The sequence below is a fragment of the Pimephales promelas genome, chromosome 25 (genome assembly GCF_988280905.1).
Source record: "Pimephales promelas chromosome 25, fPimPro1.hap1.1, whole genome shotgun sequence".
Lineage (NCBI taxonomy): Eukaryota > Metazoa > Chordata > Actinopteri > Cypriniformes > Leuciscidae > Pimephales > Pimephales promelas.
Window position 1 is genome coordinate 5,312,364 of NC_142793.1, and position 20,661 is coordinate 5,333,024.

General features: G+C 37.3%; 1 protein-coding gene and 1 long non-coding RNA gene across 6 annotated transcripts in view; one reads left to right on the forward strand and one right to left on the reverse strand.

Moving 5' to 3' along the window:
• The window catches only part of ccdc136a (coiled-coil domain containing 136a), a 158,844-nt gene extending 144,056 nt beyond the window's left edge, over nt 1-14,788 (reverse strand). Inside the window, exons 1-2 of one of the 5 annotated variants that reach the window (XM_089127488.1) lie at nt 14,661-14,788; nt 8,959-9,136 (exon numbers count right to left, since the gene is read on the reverse strand). The gene's annotated coding sequence lies outside the window, so the exon portion shown is untranslated. Of the gene's footprint in view, nt 1-8,958; nt 9,137-10,033; nt 10,053-14,660 lie in introns of those variants that run through there. The other 4 variants (XM_089127484.1, XM_089127487.1, XM_089127485.1 and 1 more) reach the window with 4 other exon arrangements.
• On the forward strand, nt 10,080-11,705 carry LOC148964977 (uncharacterized). The gene is made up of 3 exons (XR_016150629.1): nt 10,080-10,271; nt 11,213-11,259; nt 11,563-11,705. It is a non-coding gene; the product is annotated as an uncharacterized LOC148964977 (long non-coding RNA).
• Nucleotides 14,789-20,661: the final 5,873 nt, after the last annotated feature.

Here is a 20,661-nt window from a genome sequence, read left to right on the forward strand (position 1 = left end):
AAATAAAAAATGGTTGGACATGTAACATAATATTTAATAAATATCTTAAACAACAGAATGTCAATCAAAATTAAATAGCCAAGAATCTATCAAAATTACTATTTTTCTGTACAACAAAACACATGAACATTTAAACTCATAATCATGACTTAAACAATCAGAAATAGGACATTTCCGATAGCACGTGAAGGCAACAGTGAATGGAATTGTTAATAGATTTTAAGCCCACGTACAATACATTTCCATATTCCTGTTGAATTATCATAATAAATTGTTAACATTTTATTATTTAAATGTTCATGTCTATATATATATATATATATATATATGGCCTAAAACCCACTCAAACATTTTATTATTTCTTATTTATTTTAATCATTCATTCATACATTCATTTTTATTATTCCTTTTTAATTATTTATGTAATGTATTTTATTTTTCAAAATATCTGTGTAATGTCATTTTACAATGAATTTCTATGGAGACCTGCATCGTACAGTTGGCTAATGTATAATACAGTACTTTAAAAGGTGGTGTAAAGGAAAGAAGATATATATAAAAGAAAAGACAAAGATGACCTTTAAGAAATATTACAATATCTTCTCTGCTTCATTCTCATCATATTCCAACACTCCAAGTATTGATAACAGGTAAGACTATTTTTATTTTTTAAATTGGTTATAACTTTCATTATTTCTGTTAGTGGTATAACGATATTCTATTAAATAAATGGTTGCTTTAAGCACAATGTTTTATAAGTACATAATTAATTTATATAAATTGTAAAGTTTAAAATAAAATCCTAATTACATCCTCTTTGTCTACAGTATATGTACATCAGATGTCTTACGCTACTTTGATGACAAAATTATCTTCACTATAGTAGGACAATATTCAACTCCATAACCAGCTGAAGATTACATTCTGCAAATCAAGGAAACAGTTTGACTACAGACCATAATGTCCAGATCATCACACCACATCCTCATTGTAGACTGTTGACTCAAAGGAAGTAATGGATTTCTGCTCTTGGTATCAACTACATCTGTGCGGCTCAGTTCAGCATTCAGATCATCACACCACCATCACCTTCACCATTGTGGACTTCATCTGTGTGGCTCACTTCAGCATTCAGATCATCACACACCACCATCACCATTGTCGACTTCATCTGCGAGACTCAGTTCTGTATTCAGATCATCACACTACAAGGTACATTTTTCTACTAGTCCCTGTTCATTTTTGTGACTTTGAGCTCATTGCAGCTGTAGCATTCTGTTCTTGGCTCTGAAAAGAGGAATTCAACAATCTACTCATTTTACATTGCCATGTGTTGAACTTTCTGGATCTCCTGTTTTTATGTTTGACAGAGGTCAGTGTTGTCTGTCATTGATGGAATTGTAGTGCTGAGGTCCTGCATAGACAGAAGCCCTGAACAACCTGTCGTCACTGAGGATTGTCCAGAGCTGAGCATTCACTGAATTATTGTCATGGGATGATCTGGATTATGCCACATTACAAGACCTTCAGTTACCACTGGTTCAGCCAACATACAATGTGTCTTCAACTCTGCTGATTCAGCCCAGTCATTAGATGTCTTTGTTGCCATTGCTTCAGTTCAGTTGCATGTCATCTTGATCACCGCTGGTCCTGCCTGTGTGTTTTCCTACAGCTGGTCACACCTCTTAGTCTTCTTCATCATCATCTTAGCCAGAATGTATTCTGTTCACAACTAGAACTATGTCAGTCTGGTTCCTGATTGCACCCTGCCTCTTACCTTCATCATCTCCTCTAAGTCATCGTTTGCCTCCTCCCTCCATCAGATCCTGTCTGGATTCTTTCTACATCATCTCCACTGTCTTCTTAAATTTAGCTAGATGGGGTCTCATTGGTGTTTGTCTGGTCATTGCCAACCTCTGTTGCCTCTGTTGAAAATTTTGCAGCACAAGCACAACTTTTTTGGTGGTGTATGATTGGTAGTAAAGTCACAATAGTATTCTGTTTAATTTCATCATGATGTACAGTTACACTTCTACAGTCACCAAGTTCTTTTTTATTGTTATGTTTTTTATTGTTATGTTTAAATAATGTACGCCAACATTATTTAACAAGTTTATTTAATTTTATTTTTGCTTTCAAAATTGCAAAATCACATGCAAAAGGAATGAATTAATGAATGAATGGTTAATTTTTTAATGTTGATATTTTAAGTTAACACATTTTTATATTATGTGATATCACATTTTATGTGACCTTCTCTTTTAATCTACATTCCTTATTTAATGTATTTAAAAACTTACTTTTTTTTCTTTTCAAAACGTTTTTTTTTTCAACGCATTCTAAAATAATTAATTAATGAGAGAATGTTTTATTTTTTATTTTTTGAAATTTTTGACTTTTTTTTTGGTTTATTGTCTGGTTAATGTAGTATTTCACAACTATAGTACTTATAAAATATTATTTTTGTTTTCAAAATGTTTTCAAATAATTTAGAATGAATGAATGAATGCATTATTTTTATTGTTGATATTTACAGTTTAATTTTTATATACTTTTATATTACAGTTTAAGTTCACATTATTTCATACTTCAAACTTATTCTTATGTAATATGCAATATAAACATTTGAACATACTGTGTATTAACACTATTACTACTCTTTCATATATGCAAACAATTGAAATAAATTAATGGATTTATTTATTATTTATTTACAACTATTGGATATTTTTCATACATTCTGTTTAAAAATGTATTAAATGCATTTTTTATTTTGATAGGTAGAATTTTATATTTCATATCTAGATTCTGTCATTTCAAATCTTAACACTTCACATTTATGTATTTTCATTTAATGTGATTATTTAAAAAACGTTTACCACAGAGATACTTCAATATACAAAAATACATAATAATAATAATAATAATAATAATGAATGAATTGATTAATTTTCTCTTACTAATTTATTTGACTTATTTTTTATGCATTCTTTTAATAAATAAACATTGTATTATTCTGTCATTAAACTAATAAATAGTTTTGTTTTCTATGACTTGACTATGGACTTGACTCTCCTTTTCCTGATTTGCATCAACGCTCTATCATTTGTTATTCAGCTGCCAATCATCTCACGTGAACTAAACAACATGACCATAAGCCTGTCTTTCTTAATGATACTTATCCTCATTCTGAAATTAGAGTAAGATCAGGCTAAAAGCATAGACTATTCATCTGAAACAATAAGCTAATAAATGTACGTTAGGCTATAAGTGCTTTGTGGTTTTTCATCAGATCTCACTACACATTTGAAAGTTGAAAGGGAGAGGGGGGACTGCTGAGTCCCGCAATACTAAATTTCGATCAAGATCCCAGTGCATGCTTACACACACACACACACACACACACACACACACACACACACACACACACACACACACACACACATTTTTTGGATATGGTGTGAAAATCTGTTTTATGGTGCATTTATGAGCATTTCACGTATTTCTTTGCAATGTAATAATATAAAACTAATTAAAAAAATGCTTAAAGCATTTGTTTGTTAGCCAATGCTGAAAGCTGATAAAAAGATAAAAAAATGTCTAATGCTGCTTCTCCATCTAGTGGACAACAGTGCTATTACAGCATACTTAAAGGGGGGGTTGACTGCTTTTTTTCTTTTCATAATTGTATTTATGGGGTGCAATATAACATGTATTCGTGGTTTTTCTTTTTTTTAAGTCTTATTTTTCATAAACTTCAGCTTTATTGTCAGCCGCGCTCTCCTCTGTCCCCTGAACGAGCAGTCGACTTCCTGATTCTATGAAAACACTCCCTCAGAAACACGTTGTGGGCTCAGATTGGTTAGTTTGGCCCGGTGTGTTGTGATTGGCTAAACTGTCGCTCACGTTGTCCGGAAGGTTTAACGCCCATTACCTTTACGGGCGGAACGTGAGCTCCGGTCCACTCCAGATGTAAATATGTGTCGAACTGCAGTATCAGTTTGAGGCAGAATCAGACAGAGAAACCCGCGATGAAGAGAGTCAAACAGAACCTCACCACACACGGCTCTTAATAAACGTTTCTGAATGATAATTTGCTACATTTTTTTTACTTTATACACGTTTGTTTTACACAATAGCATCTGATTGGCAACAATAGCAACTGACTGGCTAACGTTACTAATGTCATACTCAAACAGCGTTGGCATGTTTACGTTCTTGATTAAATTGAAAATAACGTCATAAAGCATATATACATGAGAAATACGTTTAAAACATTAGTACTTATAGAAAATTAAGATCCATAATGTTTGTACGAGTTTGTCGTGGACACAAAATAGCATAGGCTAACTAGTGGCTATAAAGCCAGCGCTGGCATTTGAAAAAAAGATAAAACACAAGGCTAACGTTACGTCTGGAATTACATGCAAATACATTTAAAATGATGAAGTCTTAGCCTACTTACAGATTGTGGCCCAACAACTACTGCCTCTTGTTTTCCTCTACTGCCTCAGATTCAACAAGAAACTAAAATATGAAGCAGTTCCGACTGAACTGCTTCATATTTTAGTTTCTTGTTGAATCTGGAGTTGAACTTGTGGAGATTCTGGAAGCTGTCTTCCGTAAATGCGCAGCACTGAGAGCTACATTACAGGAACATAATCAAACATAAATTGTATCCATTGTTGAGGAAGTATAGCGTCCATGGGAAGCCCAAAACACAGAAGACCTGACAGCTGCGTGAACAACACACTCGACGAGTCGACGTGCTGCAGAAATATGCACATGCCATTTCCTGCATATTCCGAAGGGAGTGGTTGATGCAAATGTGCGGGTTAGTGACGTACCATAACCCAGCTGTAGTCCCAATCCAGTTGTTTTTGTAGGCAATTATACTTCCTGATTTTTAAAAAGACAATATCTCTGCTTACATTGAACTTTCAGCGCTGCAACTTTGCAGATACTGTTCATGCACCAACAGCAACATTACACACTATTTAAAATGAAAAAAGTGAAATCGCAGTCAACCCCCCCCCCCCCCTTTAAACAATGTGCCATGACTCTAGCATGATTTACCATACTGTACATTAATTTACCATTTTCTAGCATGATTTATCATTATACCGTGATATAATATGTTCCAATATGATTTACCATGTTCCAATAGATTTACAATAGTGATTTACTTGGATGGTTTACCAATGATTATTAGTAAGTAGAGTAAGCAGCAGATGGCAGTAGAAGACCACTTATTTATTGTGAAAATCTGTTTTACGAGACATGAACATTTCACATATTTATTTGCAATGTAATAATATAAAACTAATTAAAGAAAATTCTTAAAGCATTTGTTTGTTAGCCAATGCTAAAAGCTGATAAAAAGATTAAAAATGTCTAATGCTGCTGCTTCATGTAGTGGGCAACAGTGCTGTTAAAGCCTTCTTATACAATATGCCATGTTTCCCATATTTAATCTACACTCGTCTACAGACATTTTGAACTTCAGGATCCAATATGACTCAATTGTCTCTTCAATAGATGATTTTTGACTAAATCCTGGTGTTGCTGAGTGATTGGGGCCGGTTGAAATGCATATGTAGTATAGCTATTTACCACGTGAATAGAAATTAGGTGAAGATTCAGGACAACTGAAGTGATAAACTCTGACAAAATATGATTTTAACGATGATGTTAAAACCAGTGACAACAATGGTATGACAGCCTTCATATACAATATGTCATGTTCTTAATGTCATTTATCTACCACAGAATGAGTGTGTAGATCACAGATTTTTAACTTAAGGATCCAATGTGACAGTTGTTGACTAAATGTGACAATATTTGAATAAATATAATTGCAAATGTTAAAATAGTGAATTAATAAATTCATAATATTAATTATAGTTGAGTAGTGTGACAATGACTATTTTGAACAGCAGAGGGCAGTAAAACACCACTTGTTGGCTTAATAGACCATCATATTGATATCATTTTCACCTTTTTAACTTTTCTATAAAAATATTTTGTCCGATCTGTCTGAAAATGTTCATGATTATTTTAATGTCACATGTTCTGACTTGTTTATTGAAGAGATCAACGCTTTCAGGGACACTGAAAGTTTAGTAATAGATGGCTTCAACACAGTGCATGTTTAAGCCATCCTATTATAGCCATTCACATGAAGTAGTTCAACTTTTTCTTATAATTATTGATCTAGACTAGAGAGTCCAGAGAATTGTACTGCACTGGTTTTAACATTATGATATGATCAGAGATGGAAAACACTATTTACAGTCAATACTGGCAATTTACCATAAAATATATGGTTTTAAAGCTTTTTAACAGTTATAGCTTCACCAATGGTCCGATCTCCATGAAACTGTGCATGCTTCTTCAGCATGTTATGAAACATATGCTCATCAATATTTGTGAAGTTCTGAGTTTTCCTTTAGGATTTATAGGCTTTTGGGTGCATTTTGGCACTTCTCTTTTGTAAACAAACCTGTTATAGCAAAACAAATGCAAAATTTCAACTTTTTTCAATATTTATTGATATAGAGAGTCCAGAGAATAGGCCTAGACTGGTTTGATTCAGATCAGGCAAAAAGACCGGGACTAGTTTGCAAAAGTAGGTTTTTTGACATATTTGTGAATATTTAATGAACGATTTGATTGACAGCAATAGTTCTATAGGCAAAGTGGTTTAGCATGAGGAGATCTATCCAATGATATGCATTTCATGGGGATGGGTGCAACTCCACGTGATTACAGAGCCATAAAACTCGTTAGCGCCAACTAGTGGCCAATTTCTTTCAAAACTCTTACAGACCTTTTAGGCCATGAGTCGAACACACCCATCGAGTTTCGTTCCGATCGGCCACCGTTAACCTTGTCTCATTTGTGCTCAAAATTCATTGGCCAATGGCGGCCATGTTTTTTGACATACATCGATTTCCTCATACTCATAGATGGGGCCTTGGACCAAGACACTGCATACCAATTTTCAAGTCAATCGGACAAACGGCCAGGTAGTTTTACGTTTTTTTCGCTTTATAGCGCCACCTAGTGTTCAATCGTCACGATTTTTTTACTGTGACCTCAAATTGAACTAGTACACAAGTATACCGAGTTTGGTGGAGATATCTCATTTACGTATTGAGTTATAGCCATTTTAGTAAATTAGGCTCCTCCCACAACGTTTATTTTGCTCCCCCTAGCGAGCGGAAATAGAAATTTCCACTTTTTTTCAATAATTATTGATCATCAGACTCCAGAGAACATTTCTGCACTGGTTTGGTTCCGATCGGGTAAAAATCCAGGGACTAGTTCGCAAAAGTAGTTTTTCGACAAAATTCAAAATGGCGGAAAATCTATTATGGCGGAAATGAAATCGGAGATATACGTTTTTTTCGTCAGGCGACCAGCTTTCCAATGATATAAGACATTTGAGTGTACGACTTACGGTTTAGGAGTTATGAGCAGTTTCGCGCAATTGGTCGCTATAGCGCCACCTATGGGCCAATCGGGCTCATAATTTGATAACCTCTCCTCGATTTTTGTACTACCATCTGACAAAGTTTCAGAGCTCTGGCCCTTACGGTTTGGTCTGCACGATGCGTTTTACGGCGGAAGAAAAATAATAATAATAATAATAATAATAATAATAAAAATCAGTACAATTACAATAGGTTTTCAGCACTTCGTGCTTGAACACCTAATAAAAATCAATACAATTACAATAGGGTTTCAGCACTTCGTGCTTGAACCCCTAATAATAATAATAATAAAAATCAATACAATTACAATAGGGTTTCAGCACTTCGTGCTTGAACCCCTAATTATACTTTTGAAACTTCTTTGAACATTTGAATAGTTGGTTGCCATTGAAGTCCATTCTGTGTATAAAAAAAATTAAGTGATACATGGATATCTTGGATGACATCAGGGTGAGTTTGAAAGTCAACTTAATACTTTAAGATATATGCTGGACATGAATATTAAATTAGCATTATTTTCCTATGTTTTTACATAAAGAAAATCTATATGGCTTTTGTGTAGGACATGCAGTATATGACATGTATGATTAAAATATATATTAATATTATGCAATTTATATATGTTGATTTTTCAGCATATATGTCTCTTACAATATTCTGTTGGAACATATAAGAATCACAGGTGTTTTTATTTTAGCAAACCTTTTCCATATGGATAGGTTACTACTTGCATATTATACTTGAAATATACCTTTTACTGTACTTTATGTACACTTGATGTTAACTCACTCTACCAGTGGACTACAAATATAAATATTCACAAGACAAACAGGAGTCAAAATCAAAAAGTCATTTACTTTATAAATTTTCATAGTTTTCAAACAAATATTGTTTTGGATGCCCAGTTCAAACAAAGGACAACACAGTACGAACACATACATAACTACCCACAAACAGGTTGTACTTCTTTAGTTTCTGCATTTAAAGTATACTACTAAGTTTCCAATTAGCTTATAGTATTTATGCTTGAAATAAACCATTAACTGTACTTTAAGCATGCAGACTTGATGTTAACTTGCATGTTAACTTGCATGTGAAAATTATTTAATAAAAGAGTAAACACAAGTACAAGCCAAGTACACTTAAACTTTCAGTATTCAGAAAGAATACTTTTCTTAAGTATATCTTGATCAAATGATTAAGTACAAGTATACTTAGACTTTTCTGTATACTTGTCAGTATAAGCCAAGTATACTTAAGTATACTTTTGTTAAGTATATATCTGAAAAGTATATTGAAAGTAGACTGAAAGTACACTCTCTTATTTTTAGTTTAAAACAAGTATTCTAATAGTACACTTGAATAAACTTATTTTTCGTAAGGGAGTCCATTTAAAGGTCAATACATCTTTCAAATGCAGGGGACAACTTATGGCTTATAATAATCACAGGATGCTCCTTACCTTGTATTGTCTGTGAAAGAACAGTTCCAAGTCCAATTTCTGATGAGTCTGTCCGAAAGATGATGGTCTGTTGAAATTTTGAGGCATGAAGAACCGCCTGTATTTTTGCCTCTTTCAGAACCCGTCAACACCACTCTCTCGTCCTGTCACTTCTTTGTCAGGTCCTTTAGAGGGCAAGCTATTGAGAAGTTAAAAATTAAACAAACAGTAATATCTGGCCAACCTTGTCCAAGAAGTTGCCACTTATGCTTGGTAACATCCCCCTAAAACTGCCCTAGTACTGCCAATGGCCTCCAGGAAAACTGAGCACTGTCTTTTTCTTTTACTGAAGCAACTATAGGACGCTTTTTCTTTTAATCGAATCAAGAGTTAACAGGATTCTGGTTCTAAGTTCCTCCAAATGTTCTGGTTCAATTCGTGCCATTAAAGAAGTCATGACATAAGGAATAACTGAAGGAAGCCCAGTTCCAGTATCACATCACTAAGGATGCTTCTGAAATTAGTGATGGTGCTCTAATGAAGCGCATGTGAATGCCACTCCTGAAACTTTGCAGTATGTATGTATGTATGTATGTATGTATGTATGTATGTATGTATCTATCTATCTATCTATCTATCTATCTATCTATCTATCTATCTATCTATCTATCTATCTATCTATCTATCTATCTATAACTTTGTCTTTATTTTTAAGTTGTGTTGTCTGATCTAGGTTCTGCAGGTTGAACATTTCACGGTGTGGTGTGGATTGAAGAAGACTTCAAAGTCCAGAGGCTCCAATACAAACAATTTACTTAAAGGAGAACTCCGGCGAACAATGAACCTTTGGTCTAATAAAACATCGGTGCCTAGTCAATCGTCACTGAGATTTGTTTTCTTGATAATCGAATGTAAAGAGTTTTATCTCTAAAAACTGTTTAGCGTATAATGCTAGTACTGGGGGCATTGACTAAGTAAAATAAATCGCTAGTTTATGCCACTAACAAGGCTCAAAATAGCCCCACACTAACACAGAAACATACTGAGGCTCCATACATGCAAAACGAAGCATTGGGAACTTTGTAAGTGTACAGACCATTTAATAAGAAGATACTTTATGAAGACAGTTCAGGACAGGAGCCATCTTAAAAAATAGTCTCGATAAGTCGATCCCCGAAAGCGGTTCATACAGTTCAGAAGTTCGCTGAACTTCATACAGCTCAGATCACTCAGCACGTCGTTCGGGGATCGACTTATCGAGACTATTTTTTAAGATGGCTCCTGCCTGTATACGCGAAGTGAACTGTCTTCATAAAGTATCTTCTTATTAAACGGTATACACTTACAAAGTTCTCAATGCTTCGTTTTGCATGTATGGAGCCTCATTATGTTACTGCGTTAGTGTGGGGCTATTTTGAGCCTTATTAGTGGTATAAACTAGCGATTTCTTTTACTTAGTCAATGCCCCCATTACTAGCATTATACGCTAAACAGTTTTTAGAGATAAAACTCTTTACAATCGATTATCATGAAAACAAATCTCAGAGAACGGTTGACTATGTACCGATGTTTTATTAGACCAAAGGTTCATTGTTCGCCGGAGTTCTCCTTTAAATTACTCACAGGTACATGCAGGCAGGCAAGCAAGCAAAAACACAAACTAAACATAATTATGAACAAAGTTCATAAACACCTTACATAAACGAAAACCGACCCAGACAGACTAACCAGAGAGAACTAAATACGGCTGTATTTTACCCTGTGAACAATAATGAGGACAGGTGACACGGATGATGATGACGAAGAAAAGTGATTGAGGGAGTGGTTCAGGTGTGGAGACAAGAAGGATTCTGTGACGACTGTGACAAGACATGAGGTCTAGGGGTGGAAAAAATTGACAGTTAAAATCTTTTTAATTCTTTTAAACAAAATTCAACAGTTTTATGTTTGGTTCTGATTTCCCTTAATGTTTCTTAATTGTTTCCCTTAATGGTTCCTTAATTGTTTCATTAAGACGTCATATGTAAGGATTAAATATATATATATATATATATATATATATATATATATATATATATATATATTGACATATCAGACGTCGTTGCACTCTTATAAATACGTTTTAGAACTCATAAATTCCTTGTTACTGCAAAAAAAAGGAAAAAAAAAGAAAAAGGAAATCTTATTTCTACACATTGTGACATCACACTATGATAGACATTTAATTTGAACTGCCCTCCACAAATGCATTTACTTTGTCACATTACTTCCGTAGCTCACCAAGCAGCACTGAGAAGTGAGGTGCCAAGGAGAGAGCAGCAGGTTAGTCAAGCATTAGTAATCAGGTCACATCACGCACTTTAAGACACCTAAAGTTTACTGCAACTTACTAGATTGCAATTTGGCAATATTGCCAAACATTAAGCTGTTTGTGGATGTGGAAATCCTGACATCCACTGACATCCTATCGTCACTGGATGAGAGTGTCACTTCAAAAGCAAGAATAGACCTATGGTCATGCCCTATCACAACAGGTCCTGCTCAATGCCCTGCCACAGTCTCTTGGTCCTATTCTTTCACAGCATTGCAATTAATCTATAGTCTGTTTTCGCATTACCCCAAAAGGCCTTGATCCAGGTCTGCCACTGCAAAAAGGCCACTGCCCCCGATTCAGGACTAGTCCACTCCATGACCACAGACAAGGTCCAACATTGCTTCAAGGCCCAGACCCAGACCTGCTTAAATGACCATGTCCCAATGCCCACTGTGGGTCCCTGCACCACCAACTCTTGAAGGCACCTGCCCTGAGTCCTAGATGAAAAATTGGGACCAACATGGGTTGCTGATGGGGATTGGAAGTGCTGGTGACCCAGATTCAGCAGCTTAGTTTCAATTAAGAACAGAATGACACTATGTTTCCATCCACCTATTGTTATGCGCATTTTTGAATATCGCATAAAAACTGCTGGATGCAAATCCCAAGATGGTCATAAATTTTGAAAATGTGCATAAAAATGTATGTACTTGTTTAATTCTGATAAATTTTTCATCCAATAAGAAAACATGAGCAGAGCGGTCTTATATGACTGCATATAAATTAAATGTGGGTAACACTTTAGAATACGGTTCCTTCGTTAATGAATAACTACACAAGAACTAATGAGTAACACAATATTAACAATCTAGTAACTATTATGAACTAAGAAGAAACTCTGATTAACGAACTAGTAAGTAATAGCGCACAGACGAAAGTGGTAGTTCACTATTAAGTAATCAATAACTACTATTTTTTTAATACTTCCCAGAGAACTACTGAAAAAGTTTATTAACAATCTAGTAACTACTATTAACTAAAAGAAATTCTTATTAACGAATTAGTAAGTAATAGCTCACAGATGAAAGTGTTACTAGATACTTCTGTGGGAATTATTAATTATTTGGATTCGTATTATAAAGTGAAGATCATTGGAACTAACTAGTAATTACTCAAGTGTTACTAAAGACATTTTCTAAAAGTATACTAAAGTTCACCAAAAATCTCAAACGGTTGCACAAATCATGACTAGATCATGTAGTAACACTTGAGTAATTAGTAGTTAGTTCCAATGGTCTTCACTTTATAATACGGATCCAAATAATTAGTAATTCCCACAGAAGTATCTAGTAACACTTTCATCTGTGAGCTATTACTTACTAATTATTTGGATCCGTATTATAAAGTGAAGATGATTGGAACTAACTACTAATTACTCAAGTGTTACTACATGTTCTAGTCATGATTTGTGCAACCGTTTGAGATTTTTGGTGAACTTTAGTATACTTTTAGAAAATGTCTTTAGTAACACTTGAGTAATTACTAGTTAGTTCCAATGATCTTCACTTTATAATACAGATCCAAATAATTAGTAATTCCCACAGAAGTATCTAGTAACACTTTCATCTGTGAGCTATTACTTACTAATTCGTTAATAAGAGCTTCTTTTAGTTAATAGTAGTTACTAGATTGTTAATAAACTTTTTCAGTAGTTCTCTGGGAAGTATTAAAAAAATAGTAGTTATTGATTACTTAATAGTGAACTACCAATTTCGTCTGTGCGCTATTACTTACTAGTTCGTTAATCAGAGTTTCTTGTTAGTTCATAATAGTTAATAGATTGTTAATATTGTGTTACTCATTAGTTCTTGTGTAGTTATTCATTAACGAAGGAACCGTATTCTAAAGTGTTACCTAAATGTGCAACTTTTAGATGGAAACAGTTAATACAAGTTCTAACCAGCCTGGAAAAATATGTAATTCATTCTGATTTATTCTGGATTCTTCAGCAGGGTTACCTGAACATTACAAAAATTATCAAGGCTCGAACACCTTTTGACCAAACAGTTTTAAATAATATAGTAATATAGGCGCTGTTGTCATCTGCATAGTGCATAGTAATGCTCGCTCTCTCTCTCTCTCTCTCTCTCTCTCTCTCTCTCTCTCTCTGTACACAAGTTCTGGAAGAGCTCATCAGTGCTGAAGGCATTTTGCTCTTTTGCATTATTGTGGTTTGGTGTTAATGTGTGTGGGCTCAGGGCATCACTGCATTAGTGTGGTGGATGGGTGTTGGTGGGCGAGAGTGTGTGTGGGTGCTGCGAATTGGCTGGTACAACAATGTGCTGTGTGGGAGAAAGAGAGAACTCTTTGAAAAAAGAGGAGTGAAAGGGTGAAATGAGGCAGTGAATATGGAGGAGGATCAAAGAAAACACATTAATTAATTGAAAAGAGAATAAATGCACATATATATCTGTTTCATAGACCTCTAATGAAAATAAAGGGTTTGTTTGTGATATCCTCAGCATTTCTTTTCTTTTATGAATATTGGTGTCCAAACTTAGCTTGAATTCAGTATAAGCACATTTTCATTTGGTGTATTTTCATCACGCCATCAAAATGACACACCATTTCTTGTAACTTCCTGTTCATCTAAGCTCTAGATCCAGCAAATTCATTCAGCTGGCAAAATCTCAATGATTTACAGAAATGAGAATTGTTACTTGCAACAAATATACATATTTGTTTGTGATATACAAAGTATAATATATATATTTAGAGGCTTTTGCATCTGAAATCTTCATATATATATATGAAGATTTCAGATGCAAAAGCCTCTAAATGCCATTTGAAATTTTCTTCTTTAATGATGATTTTTATCAAACTTGTATATTTAAGTTCAGTAATTTAACTTAAATGGCAATGATAATTACCTATTAATTGTTATTTAAGTGAAATTACTGAACTTAAATATACAAGTTTGATAAAAAATCATCATTAAAGAAGAAAATTTCAAATGGCATTTAGAGGCTTTTGCATCTGAACTCTTCATATATAAATCTATAAATATATATACAAAAAATGTATTTTCACCTTATCTTCCAAAACAACTAATGAAACATCTTTGCAAAAAAGATACCTTTACTTCAGCAAAATTGTTTACTTATATTCTTCTAATACTCGTAATACTGTCATAAAAAAGCAAGTGGGTTCCTTTATTAGTTTTGTATAGATGTTAATGAAATATATTTGACATTGGGTAAAAAAAAACAGAACAAACTACTGACAGAACAACAATTCAGACTAAAAAATGACAATTCAAGTGCAATTCAATCATCCACACACCAAAACATTGAGCATAAGCTGCAGTATATCCTTCCACACAATCTACACAAAGGAGCAGATTCTTTACCTGCTGATATGATGATTCCATGTCCATGATAACCGCAGAAAAAGAGCACACAGAGTGAAGAAAGAAACATTGACACACTCTTGCCCTCGCTTCCTTTGCTCCCTCCCTCTCACTCTCTCTTTCTCTCTCACCAACGAATTATGTAAGGGATAACGTACAGTACACTCCACCAGTCATAATCACCAAATAAACTGTCAGGGCAATCAGGACGCCTACGCCAAGTGGAGCCAATTATTACACAGGTACTCATCAAATAAATGGACATTAAATATTAATATAAATTATTTACAATGTGAGAAGAAAAAGATCACAGAGTGTTACAAGAAACATGAAACCTGTAGAGAAAGAAATCTGTTGCCTGAGTGAACACTCAATTATGGCCTGGTTTCACAGACAGGGCTTAGATTAACCCAGGATTAGGCCTTTGTTCAATTAGGACATTTACGAACAATGGCACTTACATATTTTAAGATATCTCCGTGCAAGCTGCTTTCAGTTAAAACAGCTCAAACATGCATTTTAGTCTGAGGCTAGATTTAAGCCTTGACTGTGAAGCTGGGGGTATATATTTAAGTGTTTCTTAAAAAATATTTCTCCACAGAATACCACAGTTAACCAATAAGAATTAAATAACCCAGAGAGCCATGTAATAAATAATGTTCAATATTTTAGACATTTAAATTTTTACAGACTAAGGGCTAGATTTACTAAACAAGGCAAATTCAAAAAAAGCGCTCATGGAAGTGGAAAGTTCTGACGACGCGCACATTAAGGAACACAGAAGCATCTGGATAATTTCCATAATGACCAACACAATCTACTTAGTGCAGCGCAAATTAGCGCAAATACTCTCCTCCAATAAATTCTGCGTCTGTGCCCACTCCTCCTCAGCACAAATTTTTCAACGCCTGTCTGCATGTAAAAGTAGATTTTTAACACCAAAAGAGGGTTTGCTGTTAGTTAATCTGGCCCTAAAGTCTCTGTATAGGGATCAGCATGCTAGTGATGAGTGTCAGGAGCCAATCAGAATCCTCAGCACTCACCACACAACGATCACGCTCTCCGGATTACTAATCACGTACACCTGTGCACAATCAATGATCACATCTTACCCAGCATAAAAACACCCCGCTCACGCTCATTCATTGTCAAGCCTCCAACAGGAACAGACCCTAACCAGTCCCCTAGAAACTCTCTGTGTCATCCAGCAACAAGGAACGTAACGGAACATAACGTATACTTACCCGCAAAATACTAACCTCTCTGTCCATGTTCTGATGTCCTCAGGATCCACTCCATGGTCTCTGCCTTGTCCCGAATCCATATACCCCTCCTGAATCTCGTTCGCCAACGGATGACCTGAAAGAAAGAAAGCAAGTATCACTGAACTGAGTTAGTTTGATGGAAATCACACTGAAGAGGATCTGCTCACCTGGAATCCTTCACGGCGAAGTATCCTCCTCACATTCACCTCTGAACACCTGAAACTTTGAGCACTCACCTTGTTTGTAACAAAATAAAGTTTATGTTCATTCACTTACCTCTGTCTCCAAGCCTGTATCCTGACAGAAGGCTTGACCCACAACAGAAAGAGGTGAAGAAAAGATGGATTCGAGACAACCTGTCGTTGCTGCAACAAGTTCCACACCAGCTACCACGGTAAATCCAGTGTTTTCTCCTGTTAGCGCTTCCGTGAACGCCGCTTCTTCGATCACCTGCTTCGCGAGCCCACCGTCGCGCCCAGCGCCATTCTCTGGTCGGGCGGAGGATTGCAACGGATTCCTGTTACAGTGTTCACTTGCTCTGGAACAACAAGCTCAACTATATCCTACCGAATGACCAAAAGTGGCATTTATTATCCAGCAATTATCTGGAGTGGCGTTGAGATGGGCTGAGGCGTTGTGGATGAAGGAATCACCCGTGGTAGTATCAGTTCCAGAATTCGTGAGGCATTTCAAAGAAGTTTTCGGACGTCCAGTGGATGATTCCTCGTTCGGTGAACAGCTGTTGCAGCTACGTCAAGGGAAGAAGACAGTTTCTGACTATTCTGTGGAATTTCACACTCTAGCCTCTAACAGTGGATGGAATGAAAGGGCGCTCATCTCAGTTTATCGCCGTGATTTGAATCCAGCCTTGCGTCTTCAAATGGCGATATATGATGACAGCTTAGGACTTGAGAAATTCATCCAGCAGGCTATACGAGTGTATCAAAGATCTCAGAGTTGTTACAAGGATAATCTGGATTGTCATTCTGCACTGCCACAGAGCACAAGAAGTTCTACATCCGAGAGTCAAGTTGAAGAGATGCAAGTCGACACTTTCCAGCTTTCCCAGACAGAACGCACTCGTAGAAGAGAACTGAAACTGTGTATGTACTGTGGTGCCAAGGGTCATTTCAGACTTAACTGTCCAATTCGACCAGGAAGAATGATGGTAATCTCAGTTCTTGATCACACCATGGTATCAGCACCCCTCACGATTCATGTTATCATAAAGACTCAAGAAATCTGCGTATCTGTGACAGCCATCGTCGACTCTGGTTCAGCTGGAAATTTCATTTCCGGAAAACTGCAAAGAGCTCAACCTCCCAGAAGTCAACACTCCAAAGTCTTACTCCATCTACACCGTGACTGGTGAGTTCATTAATAAGGAAAGTGTCACAACAAAGATAAACCCCATTCAATTGTGTGTAGAAAACACGCATCAAGAACTGTTTGAACCGTTTGTTCTCCAAAATAGCCAAACAGACTTGATCTTAGGTCGACCATGGTTAATTCGCCATCAACCTACCATCGATTGGCAGTCTGGGAAGATAAAGGAATGGGGCTGTGCATGTTCCCTCAATCGAGATCCACTCATGAGTTTTTCCAATGATTCAAGATCCCCAGCCATAACTGTAAGTTCCACTTCCATTGAGAGTCCCACCGAAAATCTGTCCACGAACATTCCTGCCTGTTATTCCTCGTTCTCTGATGTTTTTAATCCTGTCACTGCGTCCAAATTTCCACCTCATCGGCCCTGGGATTGTGCCATTGATCTGGTTCCTGAAGCACGACTTCCCAAGGGTAGAATCTACTCTCTATCCATTCCAGAACAATAATCCATGAGAAAGTACATCAAGGAAGCCTTAGATCAAGGCTACATTCATTCTTCCACATCACCTGCAGCTGCTAGCTTCTTTTTTGTGTCCAAAAAGGATGGTGGATTAAGACCATGTATTGATGACAGAGCCCTGAATCAAGTCACTGTGAAGTTCAGCTATCCTTTGCCGCTCATTCCAGCAGCCCTTGAACAGATCAGAGAAGCCACGATGTTCACCAAGCTAGACCTACGGAGTGCATACATGTTAATCAGGATTAGAGAAGGAGATGAGTGGAAAACAGCTTTCATAACACCTGCAGGGCACTACGAATATCTCGTCATGCCATATGGTCTGGTCAACGCTCCTACTGTATTCAAGAGTTTCATGGACGAGGATTTTAGAAACTTCCTGGGAAAGTTTGTACTAGTGTACATTGATGATATTCTGATTTACTCAAAAGATCCTGCTGAACACCAACGACATGTATCTCTGGTACTTCAAAGACTCCGAGATTTCACCCTGTTTCTAAAGGCTGAGAAATGTATCTTTCATCAGACCACTGTCGATTTCCTGGGTTACATCCTTAGCGACAGAGGAGTTGAAATGGATAAACGCAAGACTGAAACCATCCTGTCTTGGCCCATTCCCCAGTCAGTTAAAGAGCTCCAGAGATTTCTAGGCTTCGCAAACTTCTATTGAATATTTATTCAACAATACAGTATTCTCACAGCTCCTTTGACCTCCTTGTTGAAAGGGAAACCAAAGACGTTGATCTGGACCCCAGAAGCTGAAACTGCCTTTAACTCCCTAAAGACCGCCTTCACTACTGCACCACTGCTACATCATCCTGAACCTGAGAAACCATTTGTGGTAGAAGTCGATGCCTCGACCACTGGGGTCGGTGGAATTCTATCACAATACTCTGAACTTTCCTCCAAACCCTTGCCATGCGCATTCTTCTCCAAGAAGTTATCTCCAGCGGAAGCCAACTATGACATTGGGAATCGAGAGCTTTTAGCAGTGAAACTTGCCCTGGAGGAGTGGAGACATTGGTTAGAGGGAGCAAAGCATCCATTCCTAGCACTCACAGACCACAAGAACCTCCAATATCTGAGAGATGCTAAGAGACTCAATCCACGGCAGGCCAGATGGGCATTGTTCTTCACACGTTTTCACTTCAAGATCTCATATCGCCCGGGCTCCAAGAATACCAGAGCCGATGCTCTCTCTCGACTCCATGCCTCAGATACTCCAGTGGAAGAACCAGAAACCATCTTACCCGAGAGATTATTTGTTAATCCCATCCAGTGGGAAATCAATGAGCAACTTCTAGAATTGTCTCGACAGCAAACCAGACTCCCAGGATGTCTTCCCGAAAAGATTTACGTGCCTGAAGAATTCCGCAACTCTTTAATTGCTTCTGCTCATGCTTCGGTGGGAACCGGTCATCCGGGCATAAACAAAACTCTAGCAATCCTTCAAGCAAAGTATTGGTGGCCCAACATGCAACACGATATCACGAGTTTCATTCAAGATTGTATTCCCTGTGCCATGTCCAAAGTCCCAAGAAACCTTCCGGTGGGTAAGTTAGTACCCCTGTCCCACATAGATCCTGGTCACACATCTGAGTTGATTTCGTCACCGATCTCCCTATGTCTGAAGGGAACACCTGCATCCTAGTGGCCATCGATCGATTCTCAAAAGCATGCAAGATAATTCCTTTGAGAGGACTCCCTACGGCTTTTGTTACCGCCGAGTTATTGATGGAGCATGTTTTCCGCAATTACGGTCTCCCAGAAGACATAGTCTAGGACAGAGGACCCCAGTTCATTTCCCGGGTCTGGCGAGCTTTCTTCAATCTTATGAATGTAACAGTTAGTCTATCTTCAGGATACCACCCACAAACCAATGGGCAAACCGAACGGAAGATCCAAGACATCGGGCGATTCCTGCGCACATTCTGCCACTCCAATCAAAACATTTGGAGCCGATATCTCATCTGGGCAGAATATGCACAAAACTCTCTCAGACAGTCATCCACGCAGTTAACCCCTTTTCAATGCATCCTTGGTTACCAGCCCCCGTTATTCCCATGGTCCGGTGAGCGATTAGAGGTCCCCGCAGTGAATAAGTGGTTTCAAGAGAGCGAAATAGTCTGGGATCTAACCCACCTGCACATTCAACAAGCTGTCAATTGTCAACAGCATTTCGCTGATGCTCGCCGCCGCCCAAACCTTGAATACCAACCTGAACAGCCCATCATCCACCGGTACCTCCCTCAGTCACAGAGCCCACTCCTGAAGATAACCCCCGGGGGTCCTCTCTCCTGAAGATAACCCCCCGGTACCACCCATTGAACCAGACTCCTTTTATTTAATAAAGGAGGTATTGGACTCTCGACGTCGAGGGGGTCAATTGGGGTATCTCATTGATTGGGAGGGGTATGGACCAGAAGAAAGAAGTTGGGTACCCCGAAATGACGTTCTTGATCCCAGTCTGCTCCTTGAATTCCATGCTCAGCATCCTGACAAACCTGCACCACGGCCCAGAGGTAGACCCCCACGACGTCGAGGTCCAAGGTCCGCTGGCCCTAAAGTCTATGTATAGGGATCAGCATGCTAGTGATGAGTGTCAGGAGCCAATCAGAATCCTCAGCACTCACCACACAACGATCACTCTCTCCGGATTACTAATCACGTACACCTGTGCACAATCAATGATCACATCTTACCCTGCATAAAAACACCCCGCTCACGCTCACTCATTGTCAAGCCTCCAACAGGAACAGACCCTAACCAGTCCCCTAGAAACTCTCCGTGTCATCCAGCAACAAGGAACATAACGTATACTTACCCGCAAAATACTAACCTCTCTGTCCATGTTCTGATGTCCTCAGGATCCACTCCATGGTCTCTGCCT